The sequence below is a fragment of the Ctenopharyngodon idella genome, chromosome 11, assembly GCF_019924925.1.
Source record: "Ctenopharyngodon idella isolate HZGC_01 chromosome 11, HZGC01, whole genome shotgun sequence".
In the NCBI taxonomy this organism is placed as follows: Eukaryota; Metazoa; Chordata; class Actinopteri; order Cypriniformes; family Xenocyprididae; genus Ctenopharyngodon; species Ctenopharyngodon idella.
Genome location: NC_067230.1, coordinates 25,197,222 through 25,212,237, shown reverse-complemented (window position 1 = coordinate 25,212,237; position 15,016 = coordinate 25,197,222).

Sequence of the window (15,016 nt, the reverse complement as noted above, 5' to 3'; positions counted from 1 at the left end):
ATAAAAAAATCATCTGGTCCTTGGCAGGTCTTAAAATTTTGAAAATATTACCTCAAATGAACAACAGCACATGATATATTACGCCGTATCATTTATTTAACAAAAATAAAGCCAAGATGGAAAAGCAATTGGTGACAAACTAAGGACACCCTATGATTCAGTTGCTTACAGATCTAATTTTAGCAGCAATAACTTGAAGTAATAATTTTCTGTATGACTTAATCAGTCTTCTCACATCATTCTGGAGGAATTTTGGCCCATTGCTCCAGTTTATTGAGGTTTGTGGACATTTGTCTATGCACAGCTCTCATCACAGCTTTTCAGTCAGGGATGAGGTTTGGACTTGACTGGGCCACTGCAACACCTTGATTCTTTTCTTATTCAGCCATTCTGCTGTAGATTTGCTGGTGATCTTCAGATCATTGTCCAGTTGCATGACCCAATTTGGCCAAGCTTTAGCTGTTGGATGGATGGCCTCACATTTGACTCTAGAATACTTTGGTATGCAGAGGAGTTCATGGTCGACTTAATGACTGTGAGGTGCCCAGGGCCTATGGCTACAAAACAAGCCCAAAATCATCCACCAGCTTTTTGTATGAGGTGTTTGTTCTGATATGCTGTGTTTAGTTTTCACCAAACTTGGTGCTGTGCATTATGGCCAAACATCTGCACTATGGTCTTGTCTGTCCAAAGGACTTTGTTCCAGAAGTCTTGTGGTTTGTTCAGAAGCAACTTTGCAAACCTAAGCCGTGCTGCCGTGTTCCTTTTAGAGAGAAGAGGCTTTCTTCTGGAAACCCTTCCAAACATGCCATTCTTGACCCATCTTTTTCTAATTGTCATGAATTTTAACATGTTAACTGAGGCTTGTAGAGTCCAAGGTGTAGTTCTTAGGTTGTCTGCAATTTCTCTGAGCATTACACGGTCTGATCTTGGGGTGAATTTGCTGGGACGTCCACTCCTGGGACGATTGGCAACTGTCTTGAATGTCTTCCACTTATGAATAATCTTCCTCACTGTAAAAGGAAGGACTTCAAATTGTTTGGAAATGGCCATATAACCCTTCTCAGATTGATGGCAGTAACAATTGCTTCTCTAAAATCATTGCTGATGTCTTTCCTCCTTGGCATTGTGTTAACACACACCTGAATGCACCAGACAAGCAAACTGCCAAAACTTCTGATTTTATAGAGGTGCTCACACTTGCTGATGATCAATTAATCAAAGGTATTTGATTAGCAGTGCCTGACTGCTACTTACCCTCTTAATTCTTATGTTAACAGTAAGGGTGTCACACATGGCTTTTCCATTTTGGCCTAGTTTTTGTTAAATAAACAATGACATGGTGTAATATGTCATGTGTTGTTGTTCATCAAATTTTAAGACCTGCCAAGGACCAGATGATTTTTTTATTATGTCCTGATACGAAAAACCATGGAATTCAATACTGTGTCCTAACTTTTTCACATGACTGTATAAAGTCTTCATTGCATCCAGGCCTTCTGAGGAACATAAAGGGATGACAGTGCACCAAATTCACAACCCTCCCCAAGGGGTCACACTGACATAGTCCCATTTCTCTTGCTGTTCACTCTGTCTACAAATCCTGGTAAGCTAAAAGTAGATAATTCGTTTCAGACAGAGCACAGTATGAGAGCTCTCTTGGCTTTGTGAGCCATCACATTGAATCCCACCTCAAATAAAAGAGGCATGGGAAAGTAACTTTATGCAGGATTTTTTGACATTACGATGGTGTTAACAGAGCTTAACCTTCTCTGGGTTTAATTTGCTCAGGTGCCTGTTTAAATGTCATCGCTGGTCTCCTGATTGAAGACTCCCTGCTTCGCAGTATTTAGATGAAGTTATTAAACATCTCAAGTCTGCCATTTACGTAATGTCTTGGTATATTAGCAGGCGTTAGGTTATAGCTGTGAAGTGAAAAATGAAGATGAACAAACAGTCCTTCAGTTTTTTTTGTTTGTTTTTTTTTAAATCAAAGCTTGAGTTCATTCAAACACATCTTCTAGACATAAGACCTGGTTTATAGAAAATATCTCAATGAACAATTAGGAAAAGCCCATACATATACATGCACAAGAACTTTTCTGTTGGCTATTTAACTATGCAGATTAGATTCAGAAGCTATTGATTCAATTCGACTCCAATTCTGTAGGGTTCATATTTCAGTTATAACCTAATGTCAATTTTACTTATGCATAAAAGAAATGATCTGCTAATGCTGTGAATTACACATGGTAAGGGTTTCAGACTGATTTAAACAGGTAACTTGACTTTTTTAACTATTCACTAAAAGGAACTGGCTCATTAGAGGCATTTGATTCAGGAATCGGGCAACATATATAGTTGTGCTGTATATTTTTGATTCACAAAGAAGAACCAGCTCAGTAGAGTTATTTGGTAGTGAATCCAACAACAACACGTCGGCTTGTATCTTAGCTTTTGAAAGTAGCCGATAAGGACAGCCCAATATAAAGATGTTTCTTGACATTATTTTGTTGTACACTGTCTTTTTAGTGCATCACATACATTACAGGCTGCAAACTCACATTCTCAAAAGGCCATGACATTGATGAGTCATGTGCGACAGTGTACATTCAGCAGCAGGAAGTGCTGTACAATGACAGTAGGTAAAAGATAAAAAGTAAAAGATTTTGCAATTTTATGAATAATTATCAGTATAGTTCAAATATATAACAAAAGTCAAATGTCATTGGTTCTCATGTGCCACATGTACATATTTGAACTCTTTGATCAGCTAAAGGAGGTTTTTGGAAAACAGTTAGGCCTACTTATTTATTTTAGTTTGTTTCTCACGCAAAGTGATCATACAGTATTGGTGCAACAGATTTGGGAACAGAATTCTAACAGATAGGCCTAATAGATTTTTGTAAAAACATTACAATGGTTGAGTAAATGACATAATTGTCATTTTTGGATGAGCTATTCCTTTAATGCGCTCATGCAGTTTTATGGATTCTGCCCTCTGCTGACATTTTCAAGCAATCTGATTAAGGTTGACCTGTGCTCTGTTAACCTTTAGCATATTGCATTGTATGTTCTGTGTGTCTGAACTGAATCTGGCCTTCTTGATGAGATGTGTGAGAGAGAGAGAGAAACAACAGGGAAAGGCATGCCATTGATTTGCCATCCAACTCCGCTGCCATAATCACCTGATTGTTCCAGACAAATATACAGGGGAATCGACGAGAATACCAAATTAGATCTCTCTCTACCCTCTCTCCTCCCAATGGAACACATTTTCCTCAACCAAAGGCTGTGTAACAAAGAACTATATTTAAACCAAACTAGGAATTTTTTGTTGTTGGTGATTGACGAGTTTGGCAGCTTTGATCATTTTAAATTAATTTTGCAGAGAGAACTGCTAAAATAATGAAGAGTATGTAGGCCTGGTTTTGCCTACTTACAAATGTTACCACAAAAATATTAAAACCTGAAATCATCTACATGAAGTGCACTTAAAAGGCATAAATATAATTATAGCCTGTATGTGACCCATGCTGACCAAATGAGTCCCTTAAAATCCCTGTTCTAACACATAATTTGGCAGACACCTCGTCAAAACCAAATATCGGTAGGAAAATATATGTGTTCGACTTTTTTTTTTTTTTCAATATTTTACTTAAATATTTTGAAGTAGGCCTACAGTAATTCTGTAGGCTATGTGTATATCGTGATCGAGCGCTGTGAGGCGTCTTTGCGCGAGCACTCCGGATCTGTCAGTCAGTGCGAGTAGGATCGATTTGTTTACATCAGCAGGAGTTTGAAAATCACATTTTATTGGTTTAGATCATCAAAAATTCGCAATGAATATTCACAAAGTTGGAATGCTGCGCTTTTAAACGATACCACGATCAACTTGGACTAATGAGGAAGCTGAGGGGTAGCGCGAGTGGTGAAGTGAGCAGAGAAAAACGGCATTTTTCATGGACAAAGGAAAGGTACTCCTCTCAGAACAAATGAAGATACTTTTAGATGTTTAATTGCTATTTGAAGCATTTGGATCACTAGATGAGGGTTTAATGAACTCATTTTTGTGAAAACCTCAAATTCGACCAAAATCGACATTTTGATTTTGCCTGTTGCTCGTATAATTAGCCCGTGCACATTCCGACTCACTTTGCCATGGGTTCTATAAGTCTTTAGGTCAGCGAGGAATTTATACTTTTGAACTGTTCAGTTAAACAACATATTTTAAGAGCTACATTTAGCCAATAGGTGAAGCAGGTACACTTTACTATTCCTTTATCTTAAAAAGAGAACTCCCATAATTCTCAACTTGCAAGGTTGTTGAAGTCCGTTAACAAGACTAAAAATACAAAAGAAGAATATTTGCAAATATCCTCATTAAAAAGAAATCTAAAAACCTTACCACGTTATAGTTTCACTAGCTCTGAACATAGACGTGTTTATTCCCATTTTGCCTCTGGGCTGTCATGTAATTTCCTGCTAATTAGCTGGATAGGTTAATAGACATGCCGCTTTTTACTAAAGTAATGTCTCTTTAAAAGTACTTTAACTCTTGGCCAAAACTAACTACTTCTTAATTCCTTTTTTTGACCTTTAATCAAACTGTCTAATGTTTTAACACACTTCACATAGCCGTGCTTCTTGTTATTGATTATTTAAAGACTCTTACTTTGGTCACAGTGTTGAGAAAGCTAATTATAACTTGCAAACTACAAACTACACATAATTTAAAAGTAGTTAAAGTAAAGCAGAGTTAAGATAGTTGCATTGCTACTTTTAATCACTCTGTTTGGTATCAATATGATGAGAAGATCCTTGAATTTATATGTGGTTCTCCTTGGCATTTGAGTCTTTGCTTAAATGTGTACACTCAGCTATCTGCCTAGGGAATTGCCATTAATATGATAATGTGATTTAATTAGTAATTTTTCTTACTAAAGTTGCTTTGGAGGGGGATTATAAAAACATAAATGTAAACAGAAATTCTGTTTGCTCTTTCTAAAGGTTAAGAATGTTTTGCTATGATTCTTCACATAATAGCTGATGTGTGTAATGGCTATGGATCTGGGATGATCACACAAATGTTTGAGGTTCATTCCCAAATCTGTGTGACCTATGAACTGGAGAATAACTGAAGCCCTGGTCTTGCTCCATAGCCATTGCTCCAGGTTATTTTGGAAATTAGTGTATTTCATTTGTACAAAAAAGATCTGCTAGAGCAATAGCATAATTCAAGTGTGTTGTCATGGAAGAGGCTGAGGGTTATTTCTAACTGTTGATTGAAGGTTTAATGGTGTCATAATGAGAGGTTACAGCCTGATTATGTGGTGGGCTATTTCGTGTAGTAAAGTGTGGGTAGTTTGTCTTCATGCTACACACGTACACACTCACATGAAGCACATCAAATAAAAATTATATATTTAAAGGGATAGTTCACCCAAAAATGAAAATTATCCCATGATTTACGCACCCTCAAGCCATCCTAGGTGTGTATTGTATATAATTGAATATATATATATATATACACACAGTCAAACCAAAAATTATTCAGACATCTTTGATATATTTTTACTAGTGGGCACAGGACAGTGAGGATAGCAAAATAAAGTAAACTGTGACATATTATACCCAAAAATTATTCAGACACTTTGACCTGATCATGTTTTGCTTAAGTGTTATCTGACATAATTAAGATTAATTTTTCCTGACACAGTTTAACTCTGAGATCTTGTCATATTTTATTACTATTTTTTTTTAAACTATAGTGAATAAACGGTATTAATGAATGAAATGTTCAAGGTGTCTGAATAAATCTTGGTTTGACTGTATATAGTTTCATCAAACTTTATACATCACTTGTATATAGAAAAAGGGCTTTGCATCACAGGAATAATCTTGTTTTGGACTAATTAATTGCATTAATTAATTGAATGAAAGCCAATGATTCACTTTCCCGTGGTACACATGATACTGTTTGGTATTCTCAAGGCTGCTAGTAAATCTCAAATTGCTGCAATATTACCTGAGCCTCTGCACGCTTCAATTTGCAAACTTGGCAGGGTATGGGAAATGAGCTCCACTGTAGCACAGAGGGGTACAGTCACACCTGTTCTCACACACACATACACACACACTTTACATCTGGCGGCCATCGCTTTTTTTTTCGCCAGCTACGAGAGTCATTGATTACTCAAGCAGGATAATTGTGTAAATTTACTGCAAAATTGCCTCTGCCTGTGCAGTTGAATTACTGGAGCTTGGGTTTTTTTTATTTTTTTTTTTATACATGGTTGCTGACAAGCTACAGGCGCTCAGCATGTCTCTGAAATGGCTGGATGTACCGGGCAACATCTTTTCCCATCAGGCATTCCCGCTGATCGGCCCTGCAGGCGTACATAGATGAACCCATCCTCGATGTGTTTTCACCGGCCTCTGCTGCGCAGGGAAGCATATTTATCATACACATTTGTTAGAGCTCAGAGTTTAGGATGTAAATATTCATGATCTACAGTATCAGACTGTTGCCTGAGAGCAATGCACCATCAGGCAGGTCAAATGAATTCTGCTGTTGCTGGAGTTTCGAGTTGTTTGTGCCAAGTAACATTGTGAGGAATGATCCAGGTTCAGCTTAAGCTGAATCGACAGCATTTGTTGCACATTTTTGATTAACACAAGAAAAAAACTGTACTTGGCCTTTTGTAATTTTCTAAAGCAGAATTCCCTGCTTTTTTGAAAGAAATAATAGATTTATTCAGCAAGGACACATTTAATTGATCAAAAGTGACAGTGAGGACATTTATAGTGTTACAAAAGATTTCTCTTTCAAATAAATTATGTGCTTTTGAACTTTATATTCATCAAAGGATCCTGAAAAAATGTATCAAGTCTGCAAAAATATTAAGCAGCACAACTGTTTTCAACATTGATAATGATAAGAAATGTTTTTTGAGCAGCAAATCAGCATATTAGAATGATTTCTGAAGGATCACGTGATCATTCTTGTGCAAATACTGCATATTCGTCACAAAGTTTATTGTCTTTACTGGACTTATGTTGGCATGACAGCAAAGTTTATAGACTGGATAGAATTTACACAAGGTTAATAAGTGACTGATAATTGTTAAAATGTATCATATCTAAAGGGTTAGTTCACCCAAAAATGAAAATTTTGTCATTAATTACTTACTCCCATGTTGTTCCAAACCCGTAAGACTTCGTTTATCTTCGTGGTTTAGTACAAATATTCTGAAGAGACTCGATCGATTTATATGATGAACAAATTGAATTTAGGCTTTTATTCACATATAAACATTGATGAGAAGCTCAAACGTGCTGCGTAACACACGAGAATGATCCTCGGGCGAATTCCAAATGGTGATTTTGCACCCTTGAAGGGCACTTCGGGGAGGCGACGCCATTTGTAGGGGCGTTCCAAATGAAAGCAAACAACTGAATCCCTTCATGAAGGGCCCTTCCACAAGTCCGTTAGCGAAGGGAACATGCAATGGTCAGTTCAAGGAAGTAATATAATCATTTATGGTCATGTTTTGCCCTTCGGAGTGAGTAGGGCATAGGGATGCTCGCTTCGACTGGAAATTGGTTCTTGAGGAAGCTCATACGTGTTGCGTAACACACGAGAATGAACCTCATTGGTTCTTGCACGCGTCAAGCAAACACGCTTGAGCTTCTGTTTACCACAACTGATGTGTGAGTTAATGAATGTTTATATGTGAATAAAAGCCTAAATTCAAACTGTTCATCATATAAAGCGATCATGTCTCTTCAGAAAATTTTGGACTTAATCGCTCAATTCATATGGATTTGTTTTACGAGTGTCAAAGTGTCATAGCTGTCTATGGAGGGACAGAAAGCTCTCTGATTTCATCAAAAAGATCTTAATTTGTGTTCTGAAGATGAACAAAAGTCTTATGGGTTTGGAACGACATGAGGGTGAGTAAATGATGACAGAATTTTAATTTTCAGGTGAACTAACCCTTTAAGTCTTGTGGCTATATTAAGGTTTAATTTAGAGAATGTAAATGGAAGTTGATCAACTCAGTCATAAGATTTTTAGGTTTAAACATTATCATAGCATGTGCTACTAGAGCTTTTTTATAACTGACTAAAAACCTGAAAAAGCAACAAGCTTCCTTCTTGTAGTGTGCACAAAAAGGGCAGTAAGTATACACGTTCATGAGGACATGAGTGTCCAAAACATCAAGAGTATGTGCTTTTGAGCATGAACGTACAGACAGATCAATAGCTCAATTTAAATGAAATTTCCTGCTGCAATAAAAGAGCAGCACTTCTTCCTTTGGTCTGATGGTTTCCACAAAAACCAGTGGCAAGTGTAATTTCTGACCTATCGCATGCTGCTCATGCCAGCAAAGAAGAGATCAGTGAACAGGATGAGGCTCTGTGCTCTTGGAGGTGGAAAAATATGTACTTCAAAGTCCATTGAACAAAGCCATCAGTGAGAGGTCTAATAAAGAAGCGTTTCCAGACTCTTCTCAGCTGGAACTGTTCCCAGAATGCATGGCTCTATTTTAAAAAGGCAAAAACAAAGCAGTCCCAGGAAAAGAACATGTATTGACTGTCATGACAATTACAGGGATGTTGAAAATTTTTAATGTGGAAGAATTTGATTCATCTGCATCACTTTTGGATGAATTAGAAGATCTACTGTGATGATCTTGTATTTGAATGGGAGCAAGTCATGCCTACTGTCAGGGCTGGTAAGATTTTTTTAATAGTTTTTTTTTTTTTAATAGAAAGTTCAGAAGAACAGCATTTATTTTGAAATAGAAAACATTAGTAACATTATAAATGTCTTGACTCCAATTGCCAAATAGAAGTATTGATTCCTTAAAAAAAAAAAAAAAAAAAAAAAAAATCATACTGACCTTAATATTTAATCGTGTATAGTTAAATGTTTACATATTTGTCCTAGTGAACATTTAAAGGGTTAGTTCACCCAAAAATGAAAATTATGTAATTTATTACTCACCCACATGTCGTTCCACACCCGTAAGACCTTCATTCAACTTCGGAACACAAATATATAGATATTTTTGATAAAATCCAATGGCTCAGTGAGGCCTGCACTGCCAACAAGATCATTTCCTTTTTCAATGCTCAGAAAGCTACTAAAGACGTATTTAAAACAGTTCATGTGACTACAGTGGTTCAACCTTAATATTATAAAGCGATGAGAATACTTTTTGTGCAACAAAAAAACTAAATAACGACTTTATTCAACAGTATCTAGTGATGGGCAATTTCAAAACACTGCTTCATGAAGCTTCGAAGCTTTGCGAATCTTTTTTTTCGAATCAGTGATTCGGACCGCTTATCAAACTGCCAAAGTCACGTGAACTATTGAAATTTCGAAACACTTATGAAGTAACGAAGCCTCATGTGCCTGTTTTTTGGCACACAAAAAGTATTCTCGTCGCTTTATAATATTAAGGTTGAATCACTGTACTCACATGAACTGTTTTAAATATGTTTTTAGTACCTTTCTGGGCATTGAAAAAGGAAATGATCTCACTGATGCAGGCCTCACTGAGCCATTGGATTTTATCAAAATTATCTTCATTTGTGTTCTGAAGATGAACGAAAGTCTTACGGGTGTGGAACGACATGAGGGTGAGTAATTAATGACAGAATTTTCATTTTTGGGTAACCCTGTAATACTTCATTATTTTAATATGATAATTCAATGGCACATGGAAGGATTTTTTTTTTTTTTTTCCAGAGAGAACTGAGTTTTTGATGCATTGGAACACAAGCCTATGCATATATTAATTTCTACTTGCCATGCCACAAAAATAAAAGTGCAGCTGAGATTTTGATCACTCTGTTCCCTTGATCAAAGAGTCTTGAAAATATAATGGTTGGGGTGCAGAGAGAAATGGCACACAGGGACTCATATTAGAGACATTTATTCATTTAGCAGATGCTTTTATTCATGTGACAAGAGCAGACAGTTCCTTAAGGAAATTTAGAGGATGAAGACAGTGTGAATGCATGCCTGTAGGGGATTTTTCATACTAAGTATTAAACTTTAGTGCATGGCTCGACCTGCAATGTTTGAGCTACGGGCATGAATAATACCTCAAACACCATACACAATAGGCTAAATTCGAAAATAGCATACCAATGCCCTGTGACCACCTACAACAACACACTAGCATCATCGCAGCATGAGCACTCCAAAAGAATTAGATTAAATTTTTCCAAAATAAATAAATAAAATAAATAAATAATAATAATCTAAATATAAATATATATTTTTTTTTGAACTAGCAATTGAAGCATAATCAAATGTCCTTACTCTGAAAGCAGCAGGTACCCAGTGTGTTCAGAAAATCAAAGCCTTTTTAAGCATTTACACAAGCTAAATGAGCCATGCATAAAAACTCAGTGGCATAAAAAGTAATAATTAATGTAATACTTGTTGGAATTGCTCAAAATCAGCCAAATTAAGCCTTGATGGGATCCTGTGTAAACTGCTGATTGGGTGTCTCTAAGGCTTGTATTTGACAATGGGTTTCTGGGAATTTAGGGCATTTCAAAAGCTTGGTTACGCCTCTGGGGGAATAAAATCAATACACAATTAAAGTATTACAGGAAATGGAAACTACATTAAAGTGTACTTTGAACCTGAAACTGCAGCACTGATATTTTCAATGACCAGGAACATATAGTTTTATGTGTCAGACTTCTTGTACTGTTTAACACCATCACCAACAGTGATTTCAGCCAAAGACTTTAGATATACAAAGACAATGCACTCATACTTTGTTTTAGTTGCTATAATAGGGACTTTAAATCTATTAAAGGGGATTTTTTTTTGAGAGATGTAAAATAAGTCTCTGATGTCCCCAGAGTGTGTATGTGAAGTTTTAGCTCAAAATACCCCACAGATAATTTTTTATAATATGTTTTTTAGGGGGGTTGAGCAAAAAACACGCCATTTTTGTGTGTGTCCCTTTAAATGCTTCAAAACAAGGACCCCCATTCACTGCCATTATAAACCTTGGAGGACTAAGGATATTTTTAAATATATCTCTGATTGTGTTCGTCTGAAAGAAGATTGTCATACTGTATTAAATAGGAGGGAAAAGGGAAGAACAAAACACTAAACTTAGTTAAGGTATTTGTCTGATAAAATTAACTACAGCTACAGTTGCATATTTTGCTATGCAAAAAAAAAAAAAAAAAAAAGCTCACAGCTTACATTGACTACAATATATTCTGTTATTAATATTTTGTTTGTTTTCTCTTGTTTTTTGCATGTGTTTATAATTTCTTTGTAGGATAGCCTGGCCAAAAATGATGTCTGCACAATATGGCATGTTTCATTGCATCATATCACAAATAAAACCATTGAGTCCAAGCACAACTACGCAATATGCTAACAAAATCTTTGACAAATTTTGAATAATATTTGAAAAAAGGGTGAATATGTCAACTGTCCTGGGCTGGGCATCACTTTTGACCACTATATAATTACGTAGAGTTTCTAATATAGTAAAAAAGGGGGTAAAAAGGCTAAATAAATACGTTTCGAACATTCTCAAGCTATTTTTCTCTCAATTTCCTCTTTGCAGATATTTGATACTGGCTTTATCCAATTTCTGGAATTTGTACTTTCTTCACCTCTTATGTGAGTGATATGATCCTGGAACATCATTAAACCTTCACTTGGACCACCTTGCAGATAAAGCTGCCAACTCCACCAATTAATCTTGTTAAAAACACACAAGTATGTTCGAAGTTCCTGTGCTTCATGGCCACTGACCAGAACTCATACCAGCCACCCCCAAAAGTCCATTGCTCTAGCTGACTTTAAAAATGCTGCCAGTTCCAAGAAAAATTAATTACGAGGTTTATGCCAGCTTTTCCCCATGAGATTACGTAGCATGATAACAGATGACACACTGGGTTAGAGTTCCCTCAGATCTCTTCCCAAAGTAAATGGCAGCCAAGGTTAATTGGCTTCTCTGCCCTCCCCAGAGGCTGATCGACGGTATCAAAATTGTTTTGCTTTTGTTAAGTGCGGAGGGTGATGGGTTTAATCAAGGCATTAAGTAAAAGAGATTTAGTCACCACCAGTGATTTAGTCTCCACTCCTGCCGTTCGTCTGTCCACTGTGCATCCAATTAAGCTATAATTGTATTTTATAGTAATTGGGAGGTTCACACATATTCAGTCAACAGAGTGGGACTTAAAATGTGCTGCCTAAAGCTTTCATTCACCTTACCTATAATGGCAAATGTACTTTTGGCACAATGCATCCGTGAGTGCTTGAAAAATGAATATGACACACAATTGAAATGCTTTATTGGTTAACTCTAGTAGAAATTCATTTAGGTTTAGGTATTCCGTCTATCTTTCAGCTTATCTTCAAGCCAAATACTCATGCAGTGAAGAGAGAGAGCAATTTATTTCTCTTTATCTCCCTTTGAGTATTTTTTTCCTCCTTTCTTCTTGCTTTAAGGGTCGAGGTGTAAGTCGTTGATTAAAAACGCATCTGAAAACCTACTTTCAGGTTAGCGCTGCTGCATTTTTCCACATGCTGCGTTTTCAGGTTTCAGACTTTTCTCAAGACATCCACTCATATTTGGGGCGAATTGAATTTGGGCTCATCGATAATTCAATTTTTATGTCTTTTTTTTCCTGCATGCACATTGTTTTCCTTTTATCCAGCTCGGAGAAAATAGCAGAAAAAGTTAGTCATGTGAAACGTGTAGAGATGCTTCATCCACACATCCCTTGTGCACTTTTTCTGCAATTGGTAGCTTTTTCTTTTATTGTAATAATCTTTTCTACGTTTCTAAAATAAAATCACATGAAGTTACATAATGATCAAAAATTTTAAACAATCAAAACTATCTAATATCTTCAAAGGAGCCTCCCTTTACCTTAATGACTTCACTCTTGACCTGCTCAGTTAATAGGTGCATCGTGGGATGCTCTTCTAACAGTCCTGCTCTGAATATACCTACTTTCATTCTATGGCCCTGTGCCAAATGGCAATCTTGTGGACTTACAATGGCTGCCGCATGAGTCCATGTAGTCCACAAGACCGTCGGGTGTCCCATTGGTTCTTTTAGGTTTCAGAAGGCTGATATGTGCCCTCGATGCACAGTTTTGCCGAGCCCACTCTGAGCCCACCCACACAGCAGACTTCCACCCGACAGTCAAAGCGGCATTACGTCACGAAAGCGTGGACTTGGAGGAAGATCTCAAGGGCTTAGGGTGCCATTTGGGACAGGGCCTATATAGTAGGAAAAAACATGTGAGCAGAGTAGTATAGGTGCGCTCACGCCATGTCATAATTATAGTAAGTGCGCATCCAAAGGAAACTATCCCATGAGGCCATGGGAGAGGATTTGTGAATGGCAGTGAAGCAACGCGACTGACGGCATAGGTCACATGACATATGTACTACGGATGTAGTACGTCTGAATTTCATTCATACTACATACATTCATATTAGATAGAATGTACTTTTTGGCGGTCAATACATACTACTATACATTTTGCGATTTTGGACACAGTGCTGGAGTTCCCATATATGCAGCTTATTATTCACTGTCTAACTTATATTAAAAATAGTTGTGTAAAGAAGTTTATATATGTCCAATTTATATTTGTCTATAAACTAATTTCAAACATTTACGCATACAATAAGCCTGCAAATTAATGGGTTCAAGATTTAGCGATCCAAATTTGCGAACGTTTGGCTTTTACTTAAAGATTTAAGATTCCAGCATCAATATTTGAACAATGTTTTACAATAAAAAAATGTTACACTAACAGTAATTTATTAATTTATGTCAGGAGTGCACATCAATAATGCTAAATCTAACTGCACCTGCTTCCATTTATTTACGATCACAAGAACGCACAAAACAACTCCACTAAGGCTTTTAAGTCCAAAGGCTTACACATTTAGAAATATATTGATAACATACCCTATGTTTACGTCACTTTTCTGTGCATTTTCCTCTAAATCATGCGATGATTGCAATCCGAGGACGTTTGCGCGATCTCTCCTGTCTATCTATCCTGATCCTTTCAGCCAGAGCAACAGAGGGAGCTCATGAGAGGAAAACAGGAGTTATGAGTTATATGAGTTAACCGGAGTGTGCTTTCAAAGGCACAGGGAAGAGAGAGAGAAAACATTAAACCAAATAAATACACGATTATAATCATATGTGAGTTGTCTACGTTCCTCAAGCAGTCTCTGATATGTTTCATAAACGTGTGTATTTATTATCGCAATGGTTAACATAAATAGCCTTTAGCATCGCATATATGACAGTGGAAACGCGACTGGCACGCACGACACCAGTAGGAGTAAAACATCACATCATAAGGCTTTGGTGCTAGCATCAGTGACAGGTGAAGAACAGACAGCGGGTCATGTATTGCAGGGTCAGGACGCTCTTGTAGTCATGCAGCAGCACTTTGTGGAAGGTCAGTAAAGTAAAGGACAATTAAGGGCACGACAACTGTTTATTGTATTGTGATATTATTAACTAATAAATGTACTAAACTGAAATGTTGTCCCTGAGCGCCGTAACGACATCTCTCATAAAGGTTTACAACTTTACAAAGTAAACAATGATCCGAAAAACACTTAGCCTCTTCGCTAATTAGCACACAAAATACCATTGGTATGCTACTTCCGCCCCCTCACCGGAAGTTGTACCCACGTTCTTTTTTACAGTAGCGCCCCGCGGAAACAGGTGGATACTGTATTCTAAAATTATCTGATATTAACTTTTGCATGGATTTTATTGAAAAGAGCTTAGGCTCATGTAACCAGAAGTTTTAAGATATATGAATATGCTTTTAAGTTTTTCTTGCCTCATGGGTTTACATCTGTGAAACATTGAAGTACCATCGTAGTAGTTTCATGCGCGTAAGCATCATGGCAACGTACGACACAAAGTTTCTCACGTGGGAAACACTTAACATAATGCGTAAATGCGCG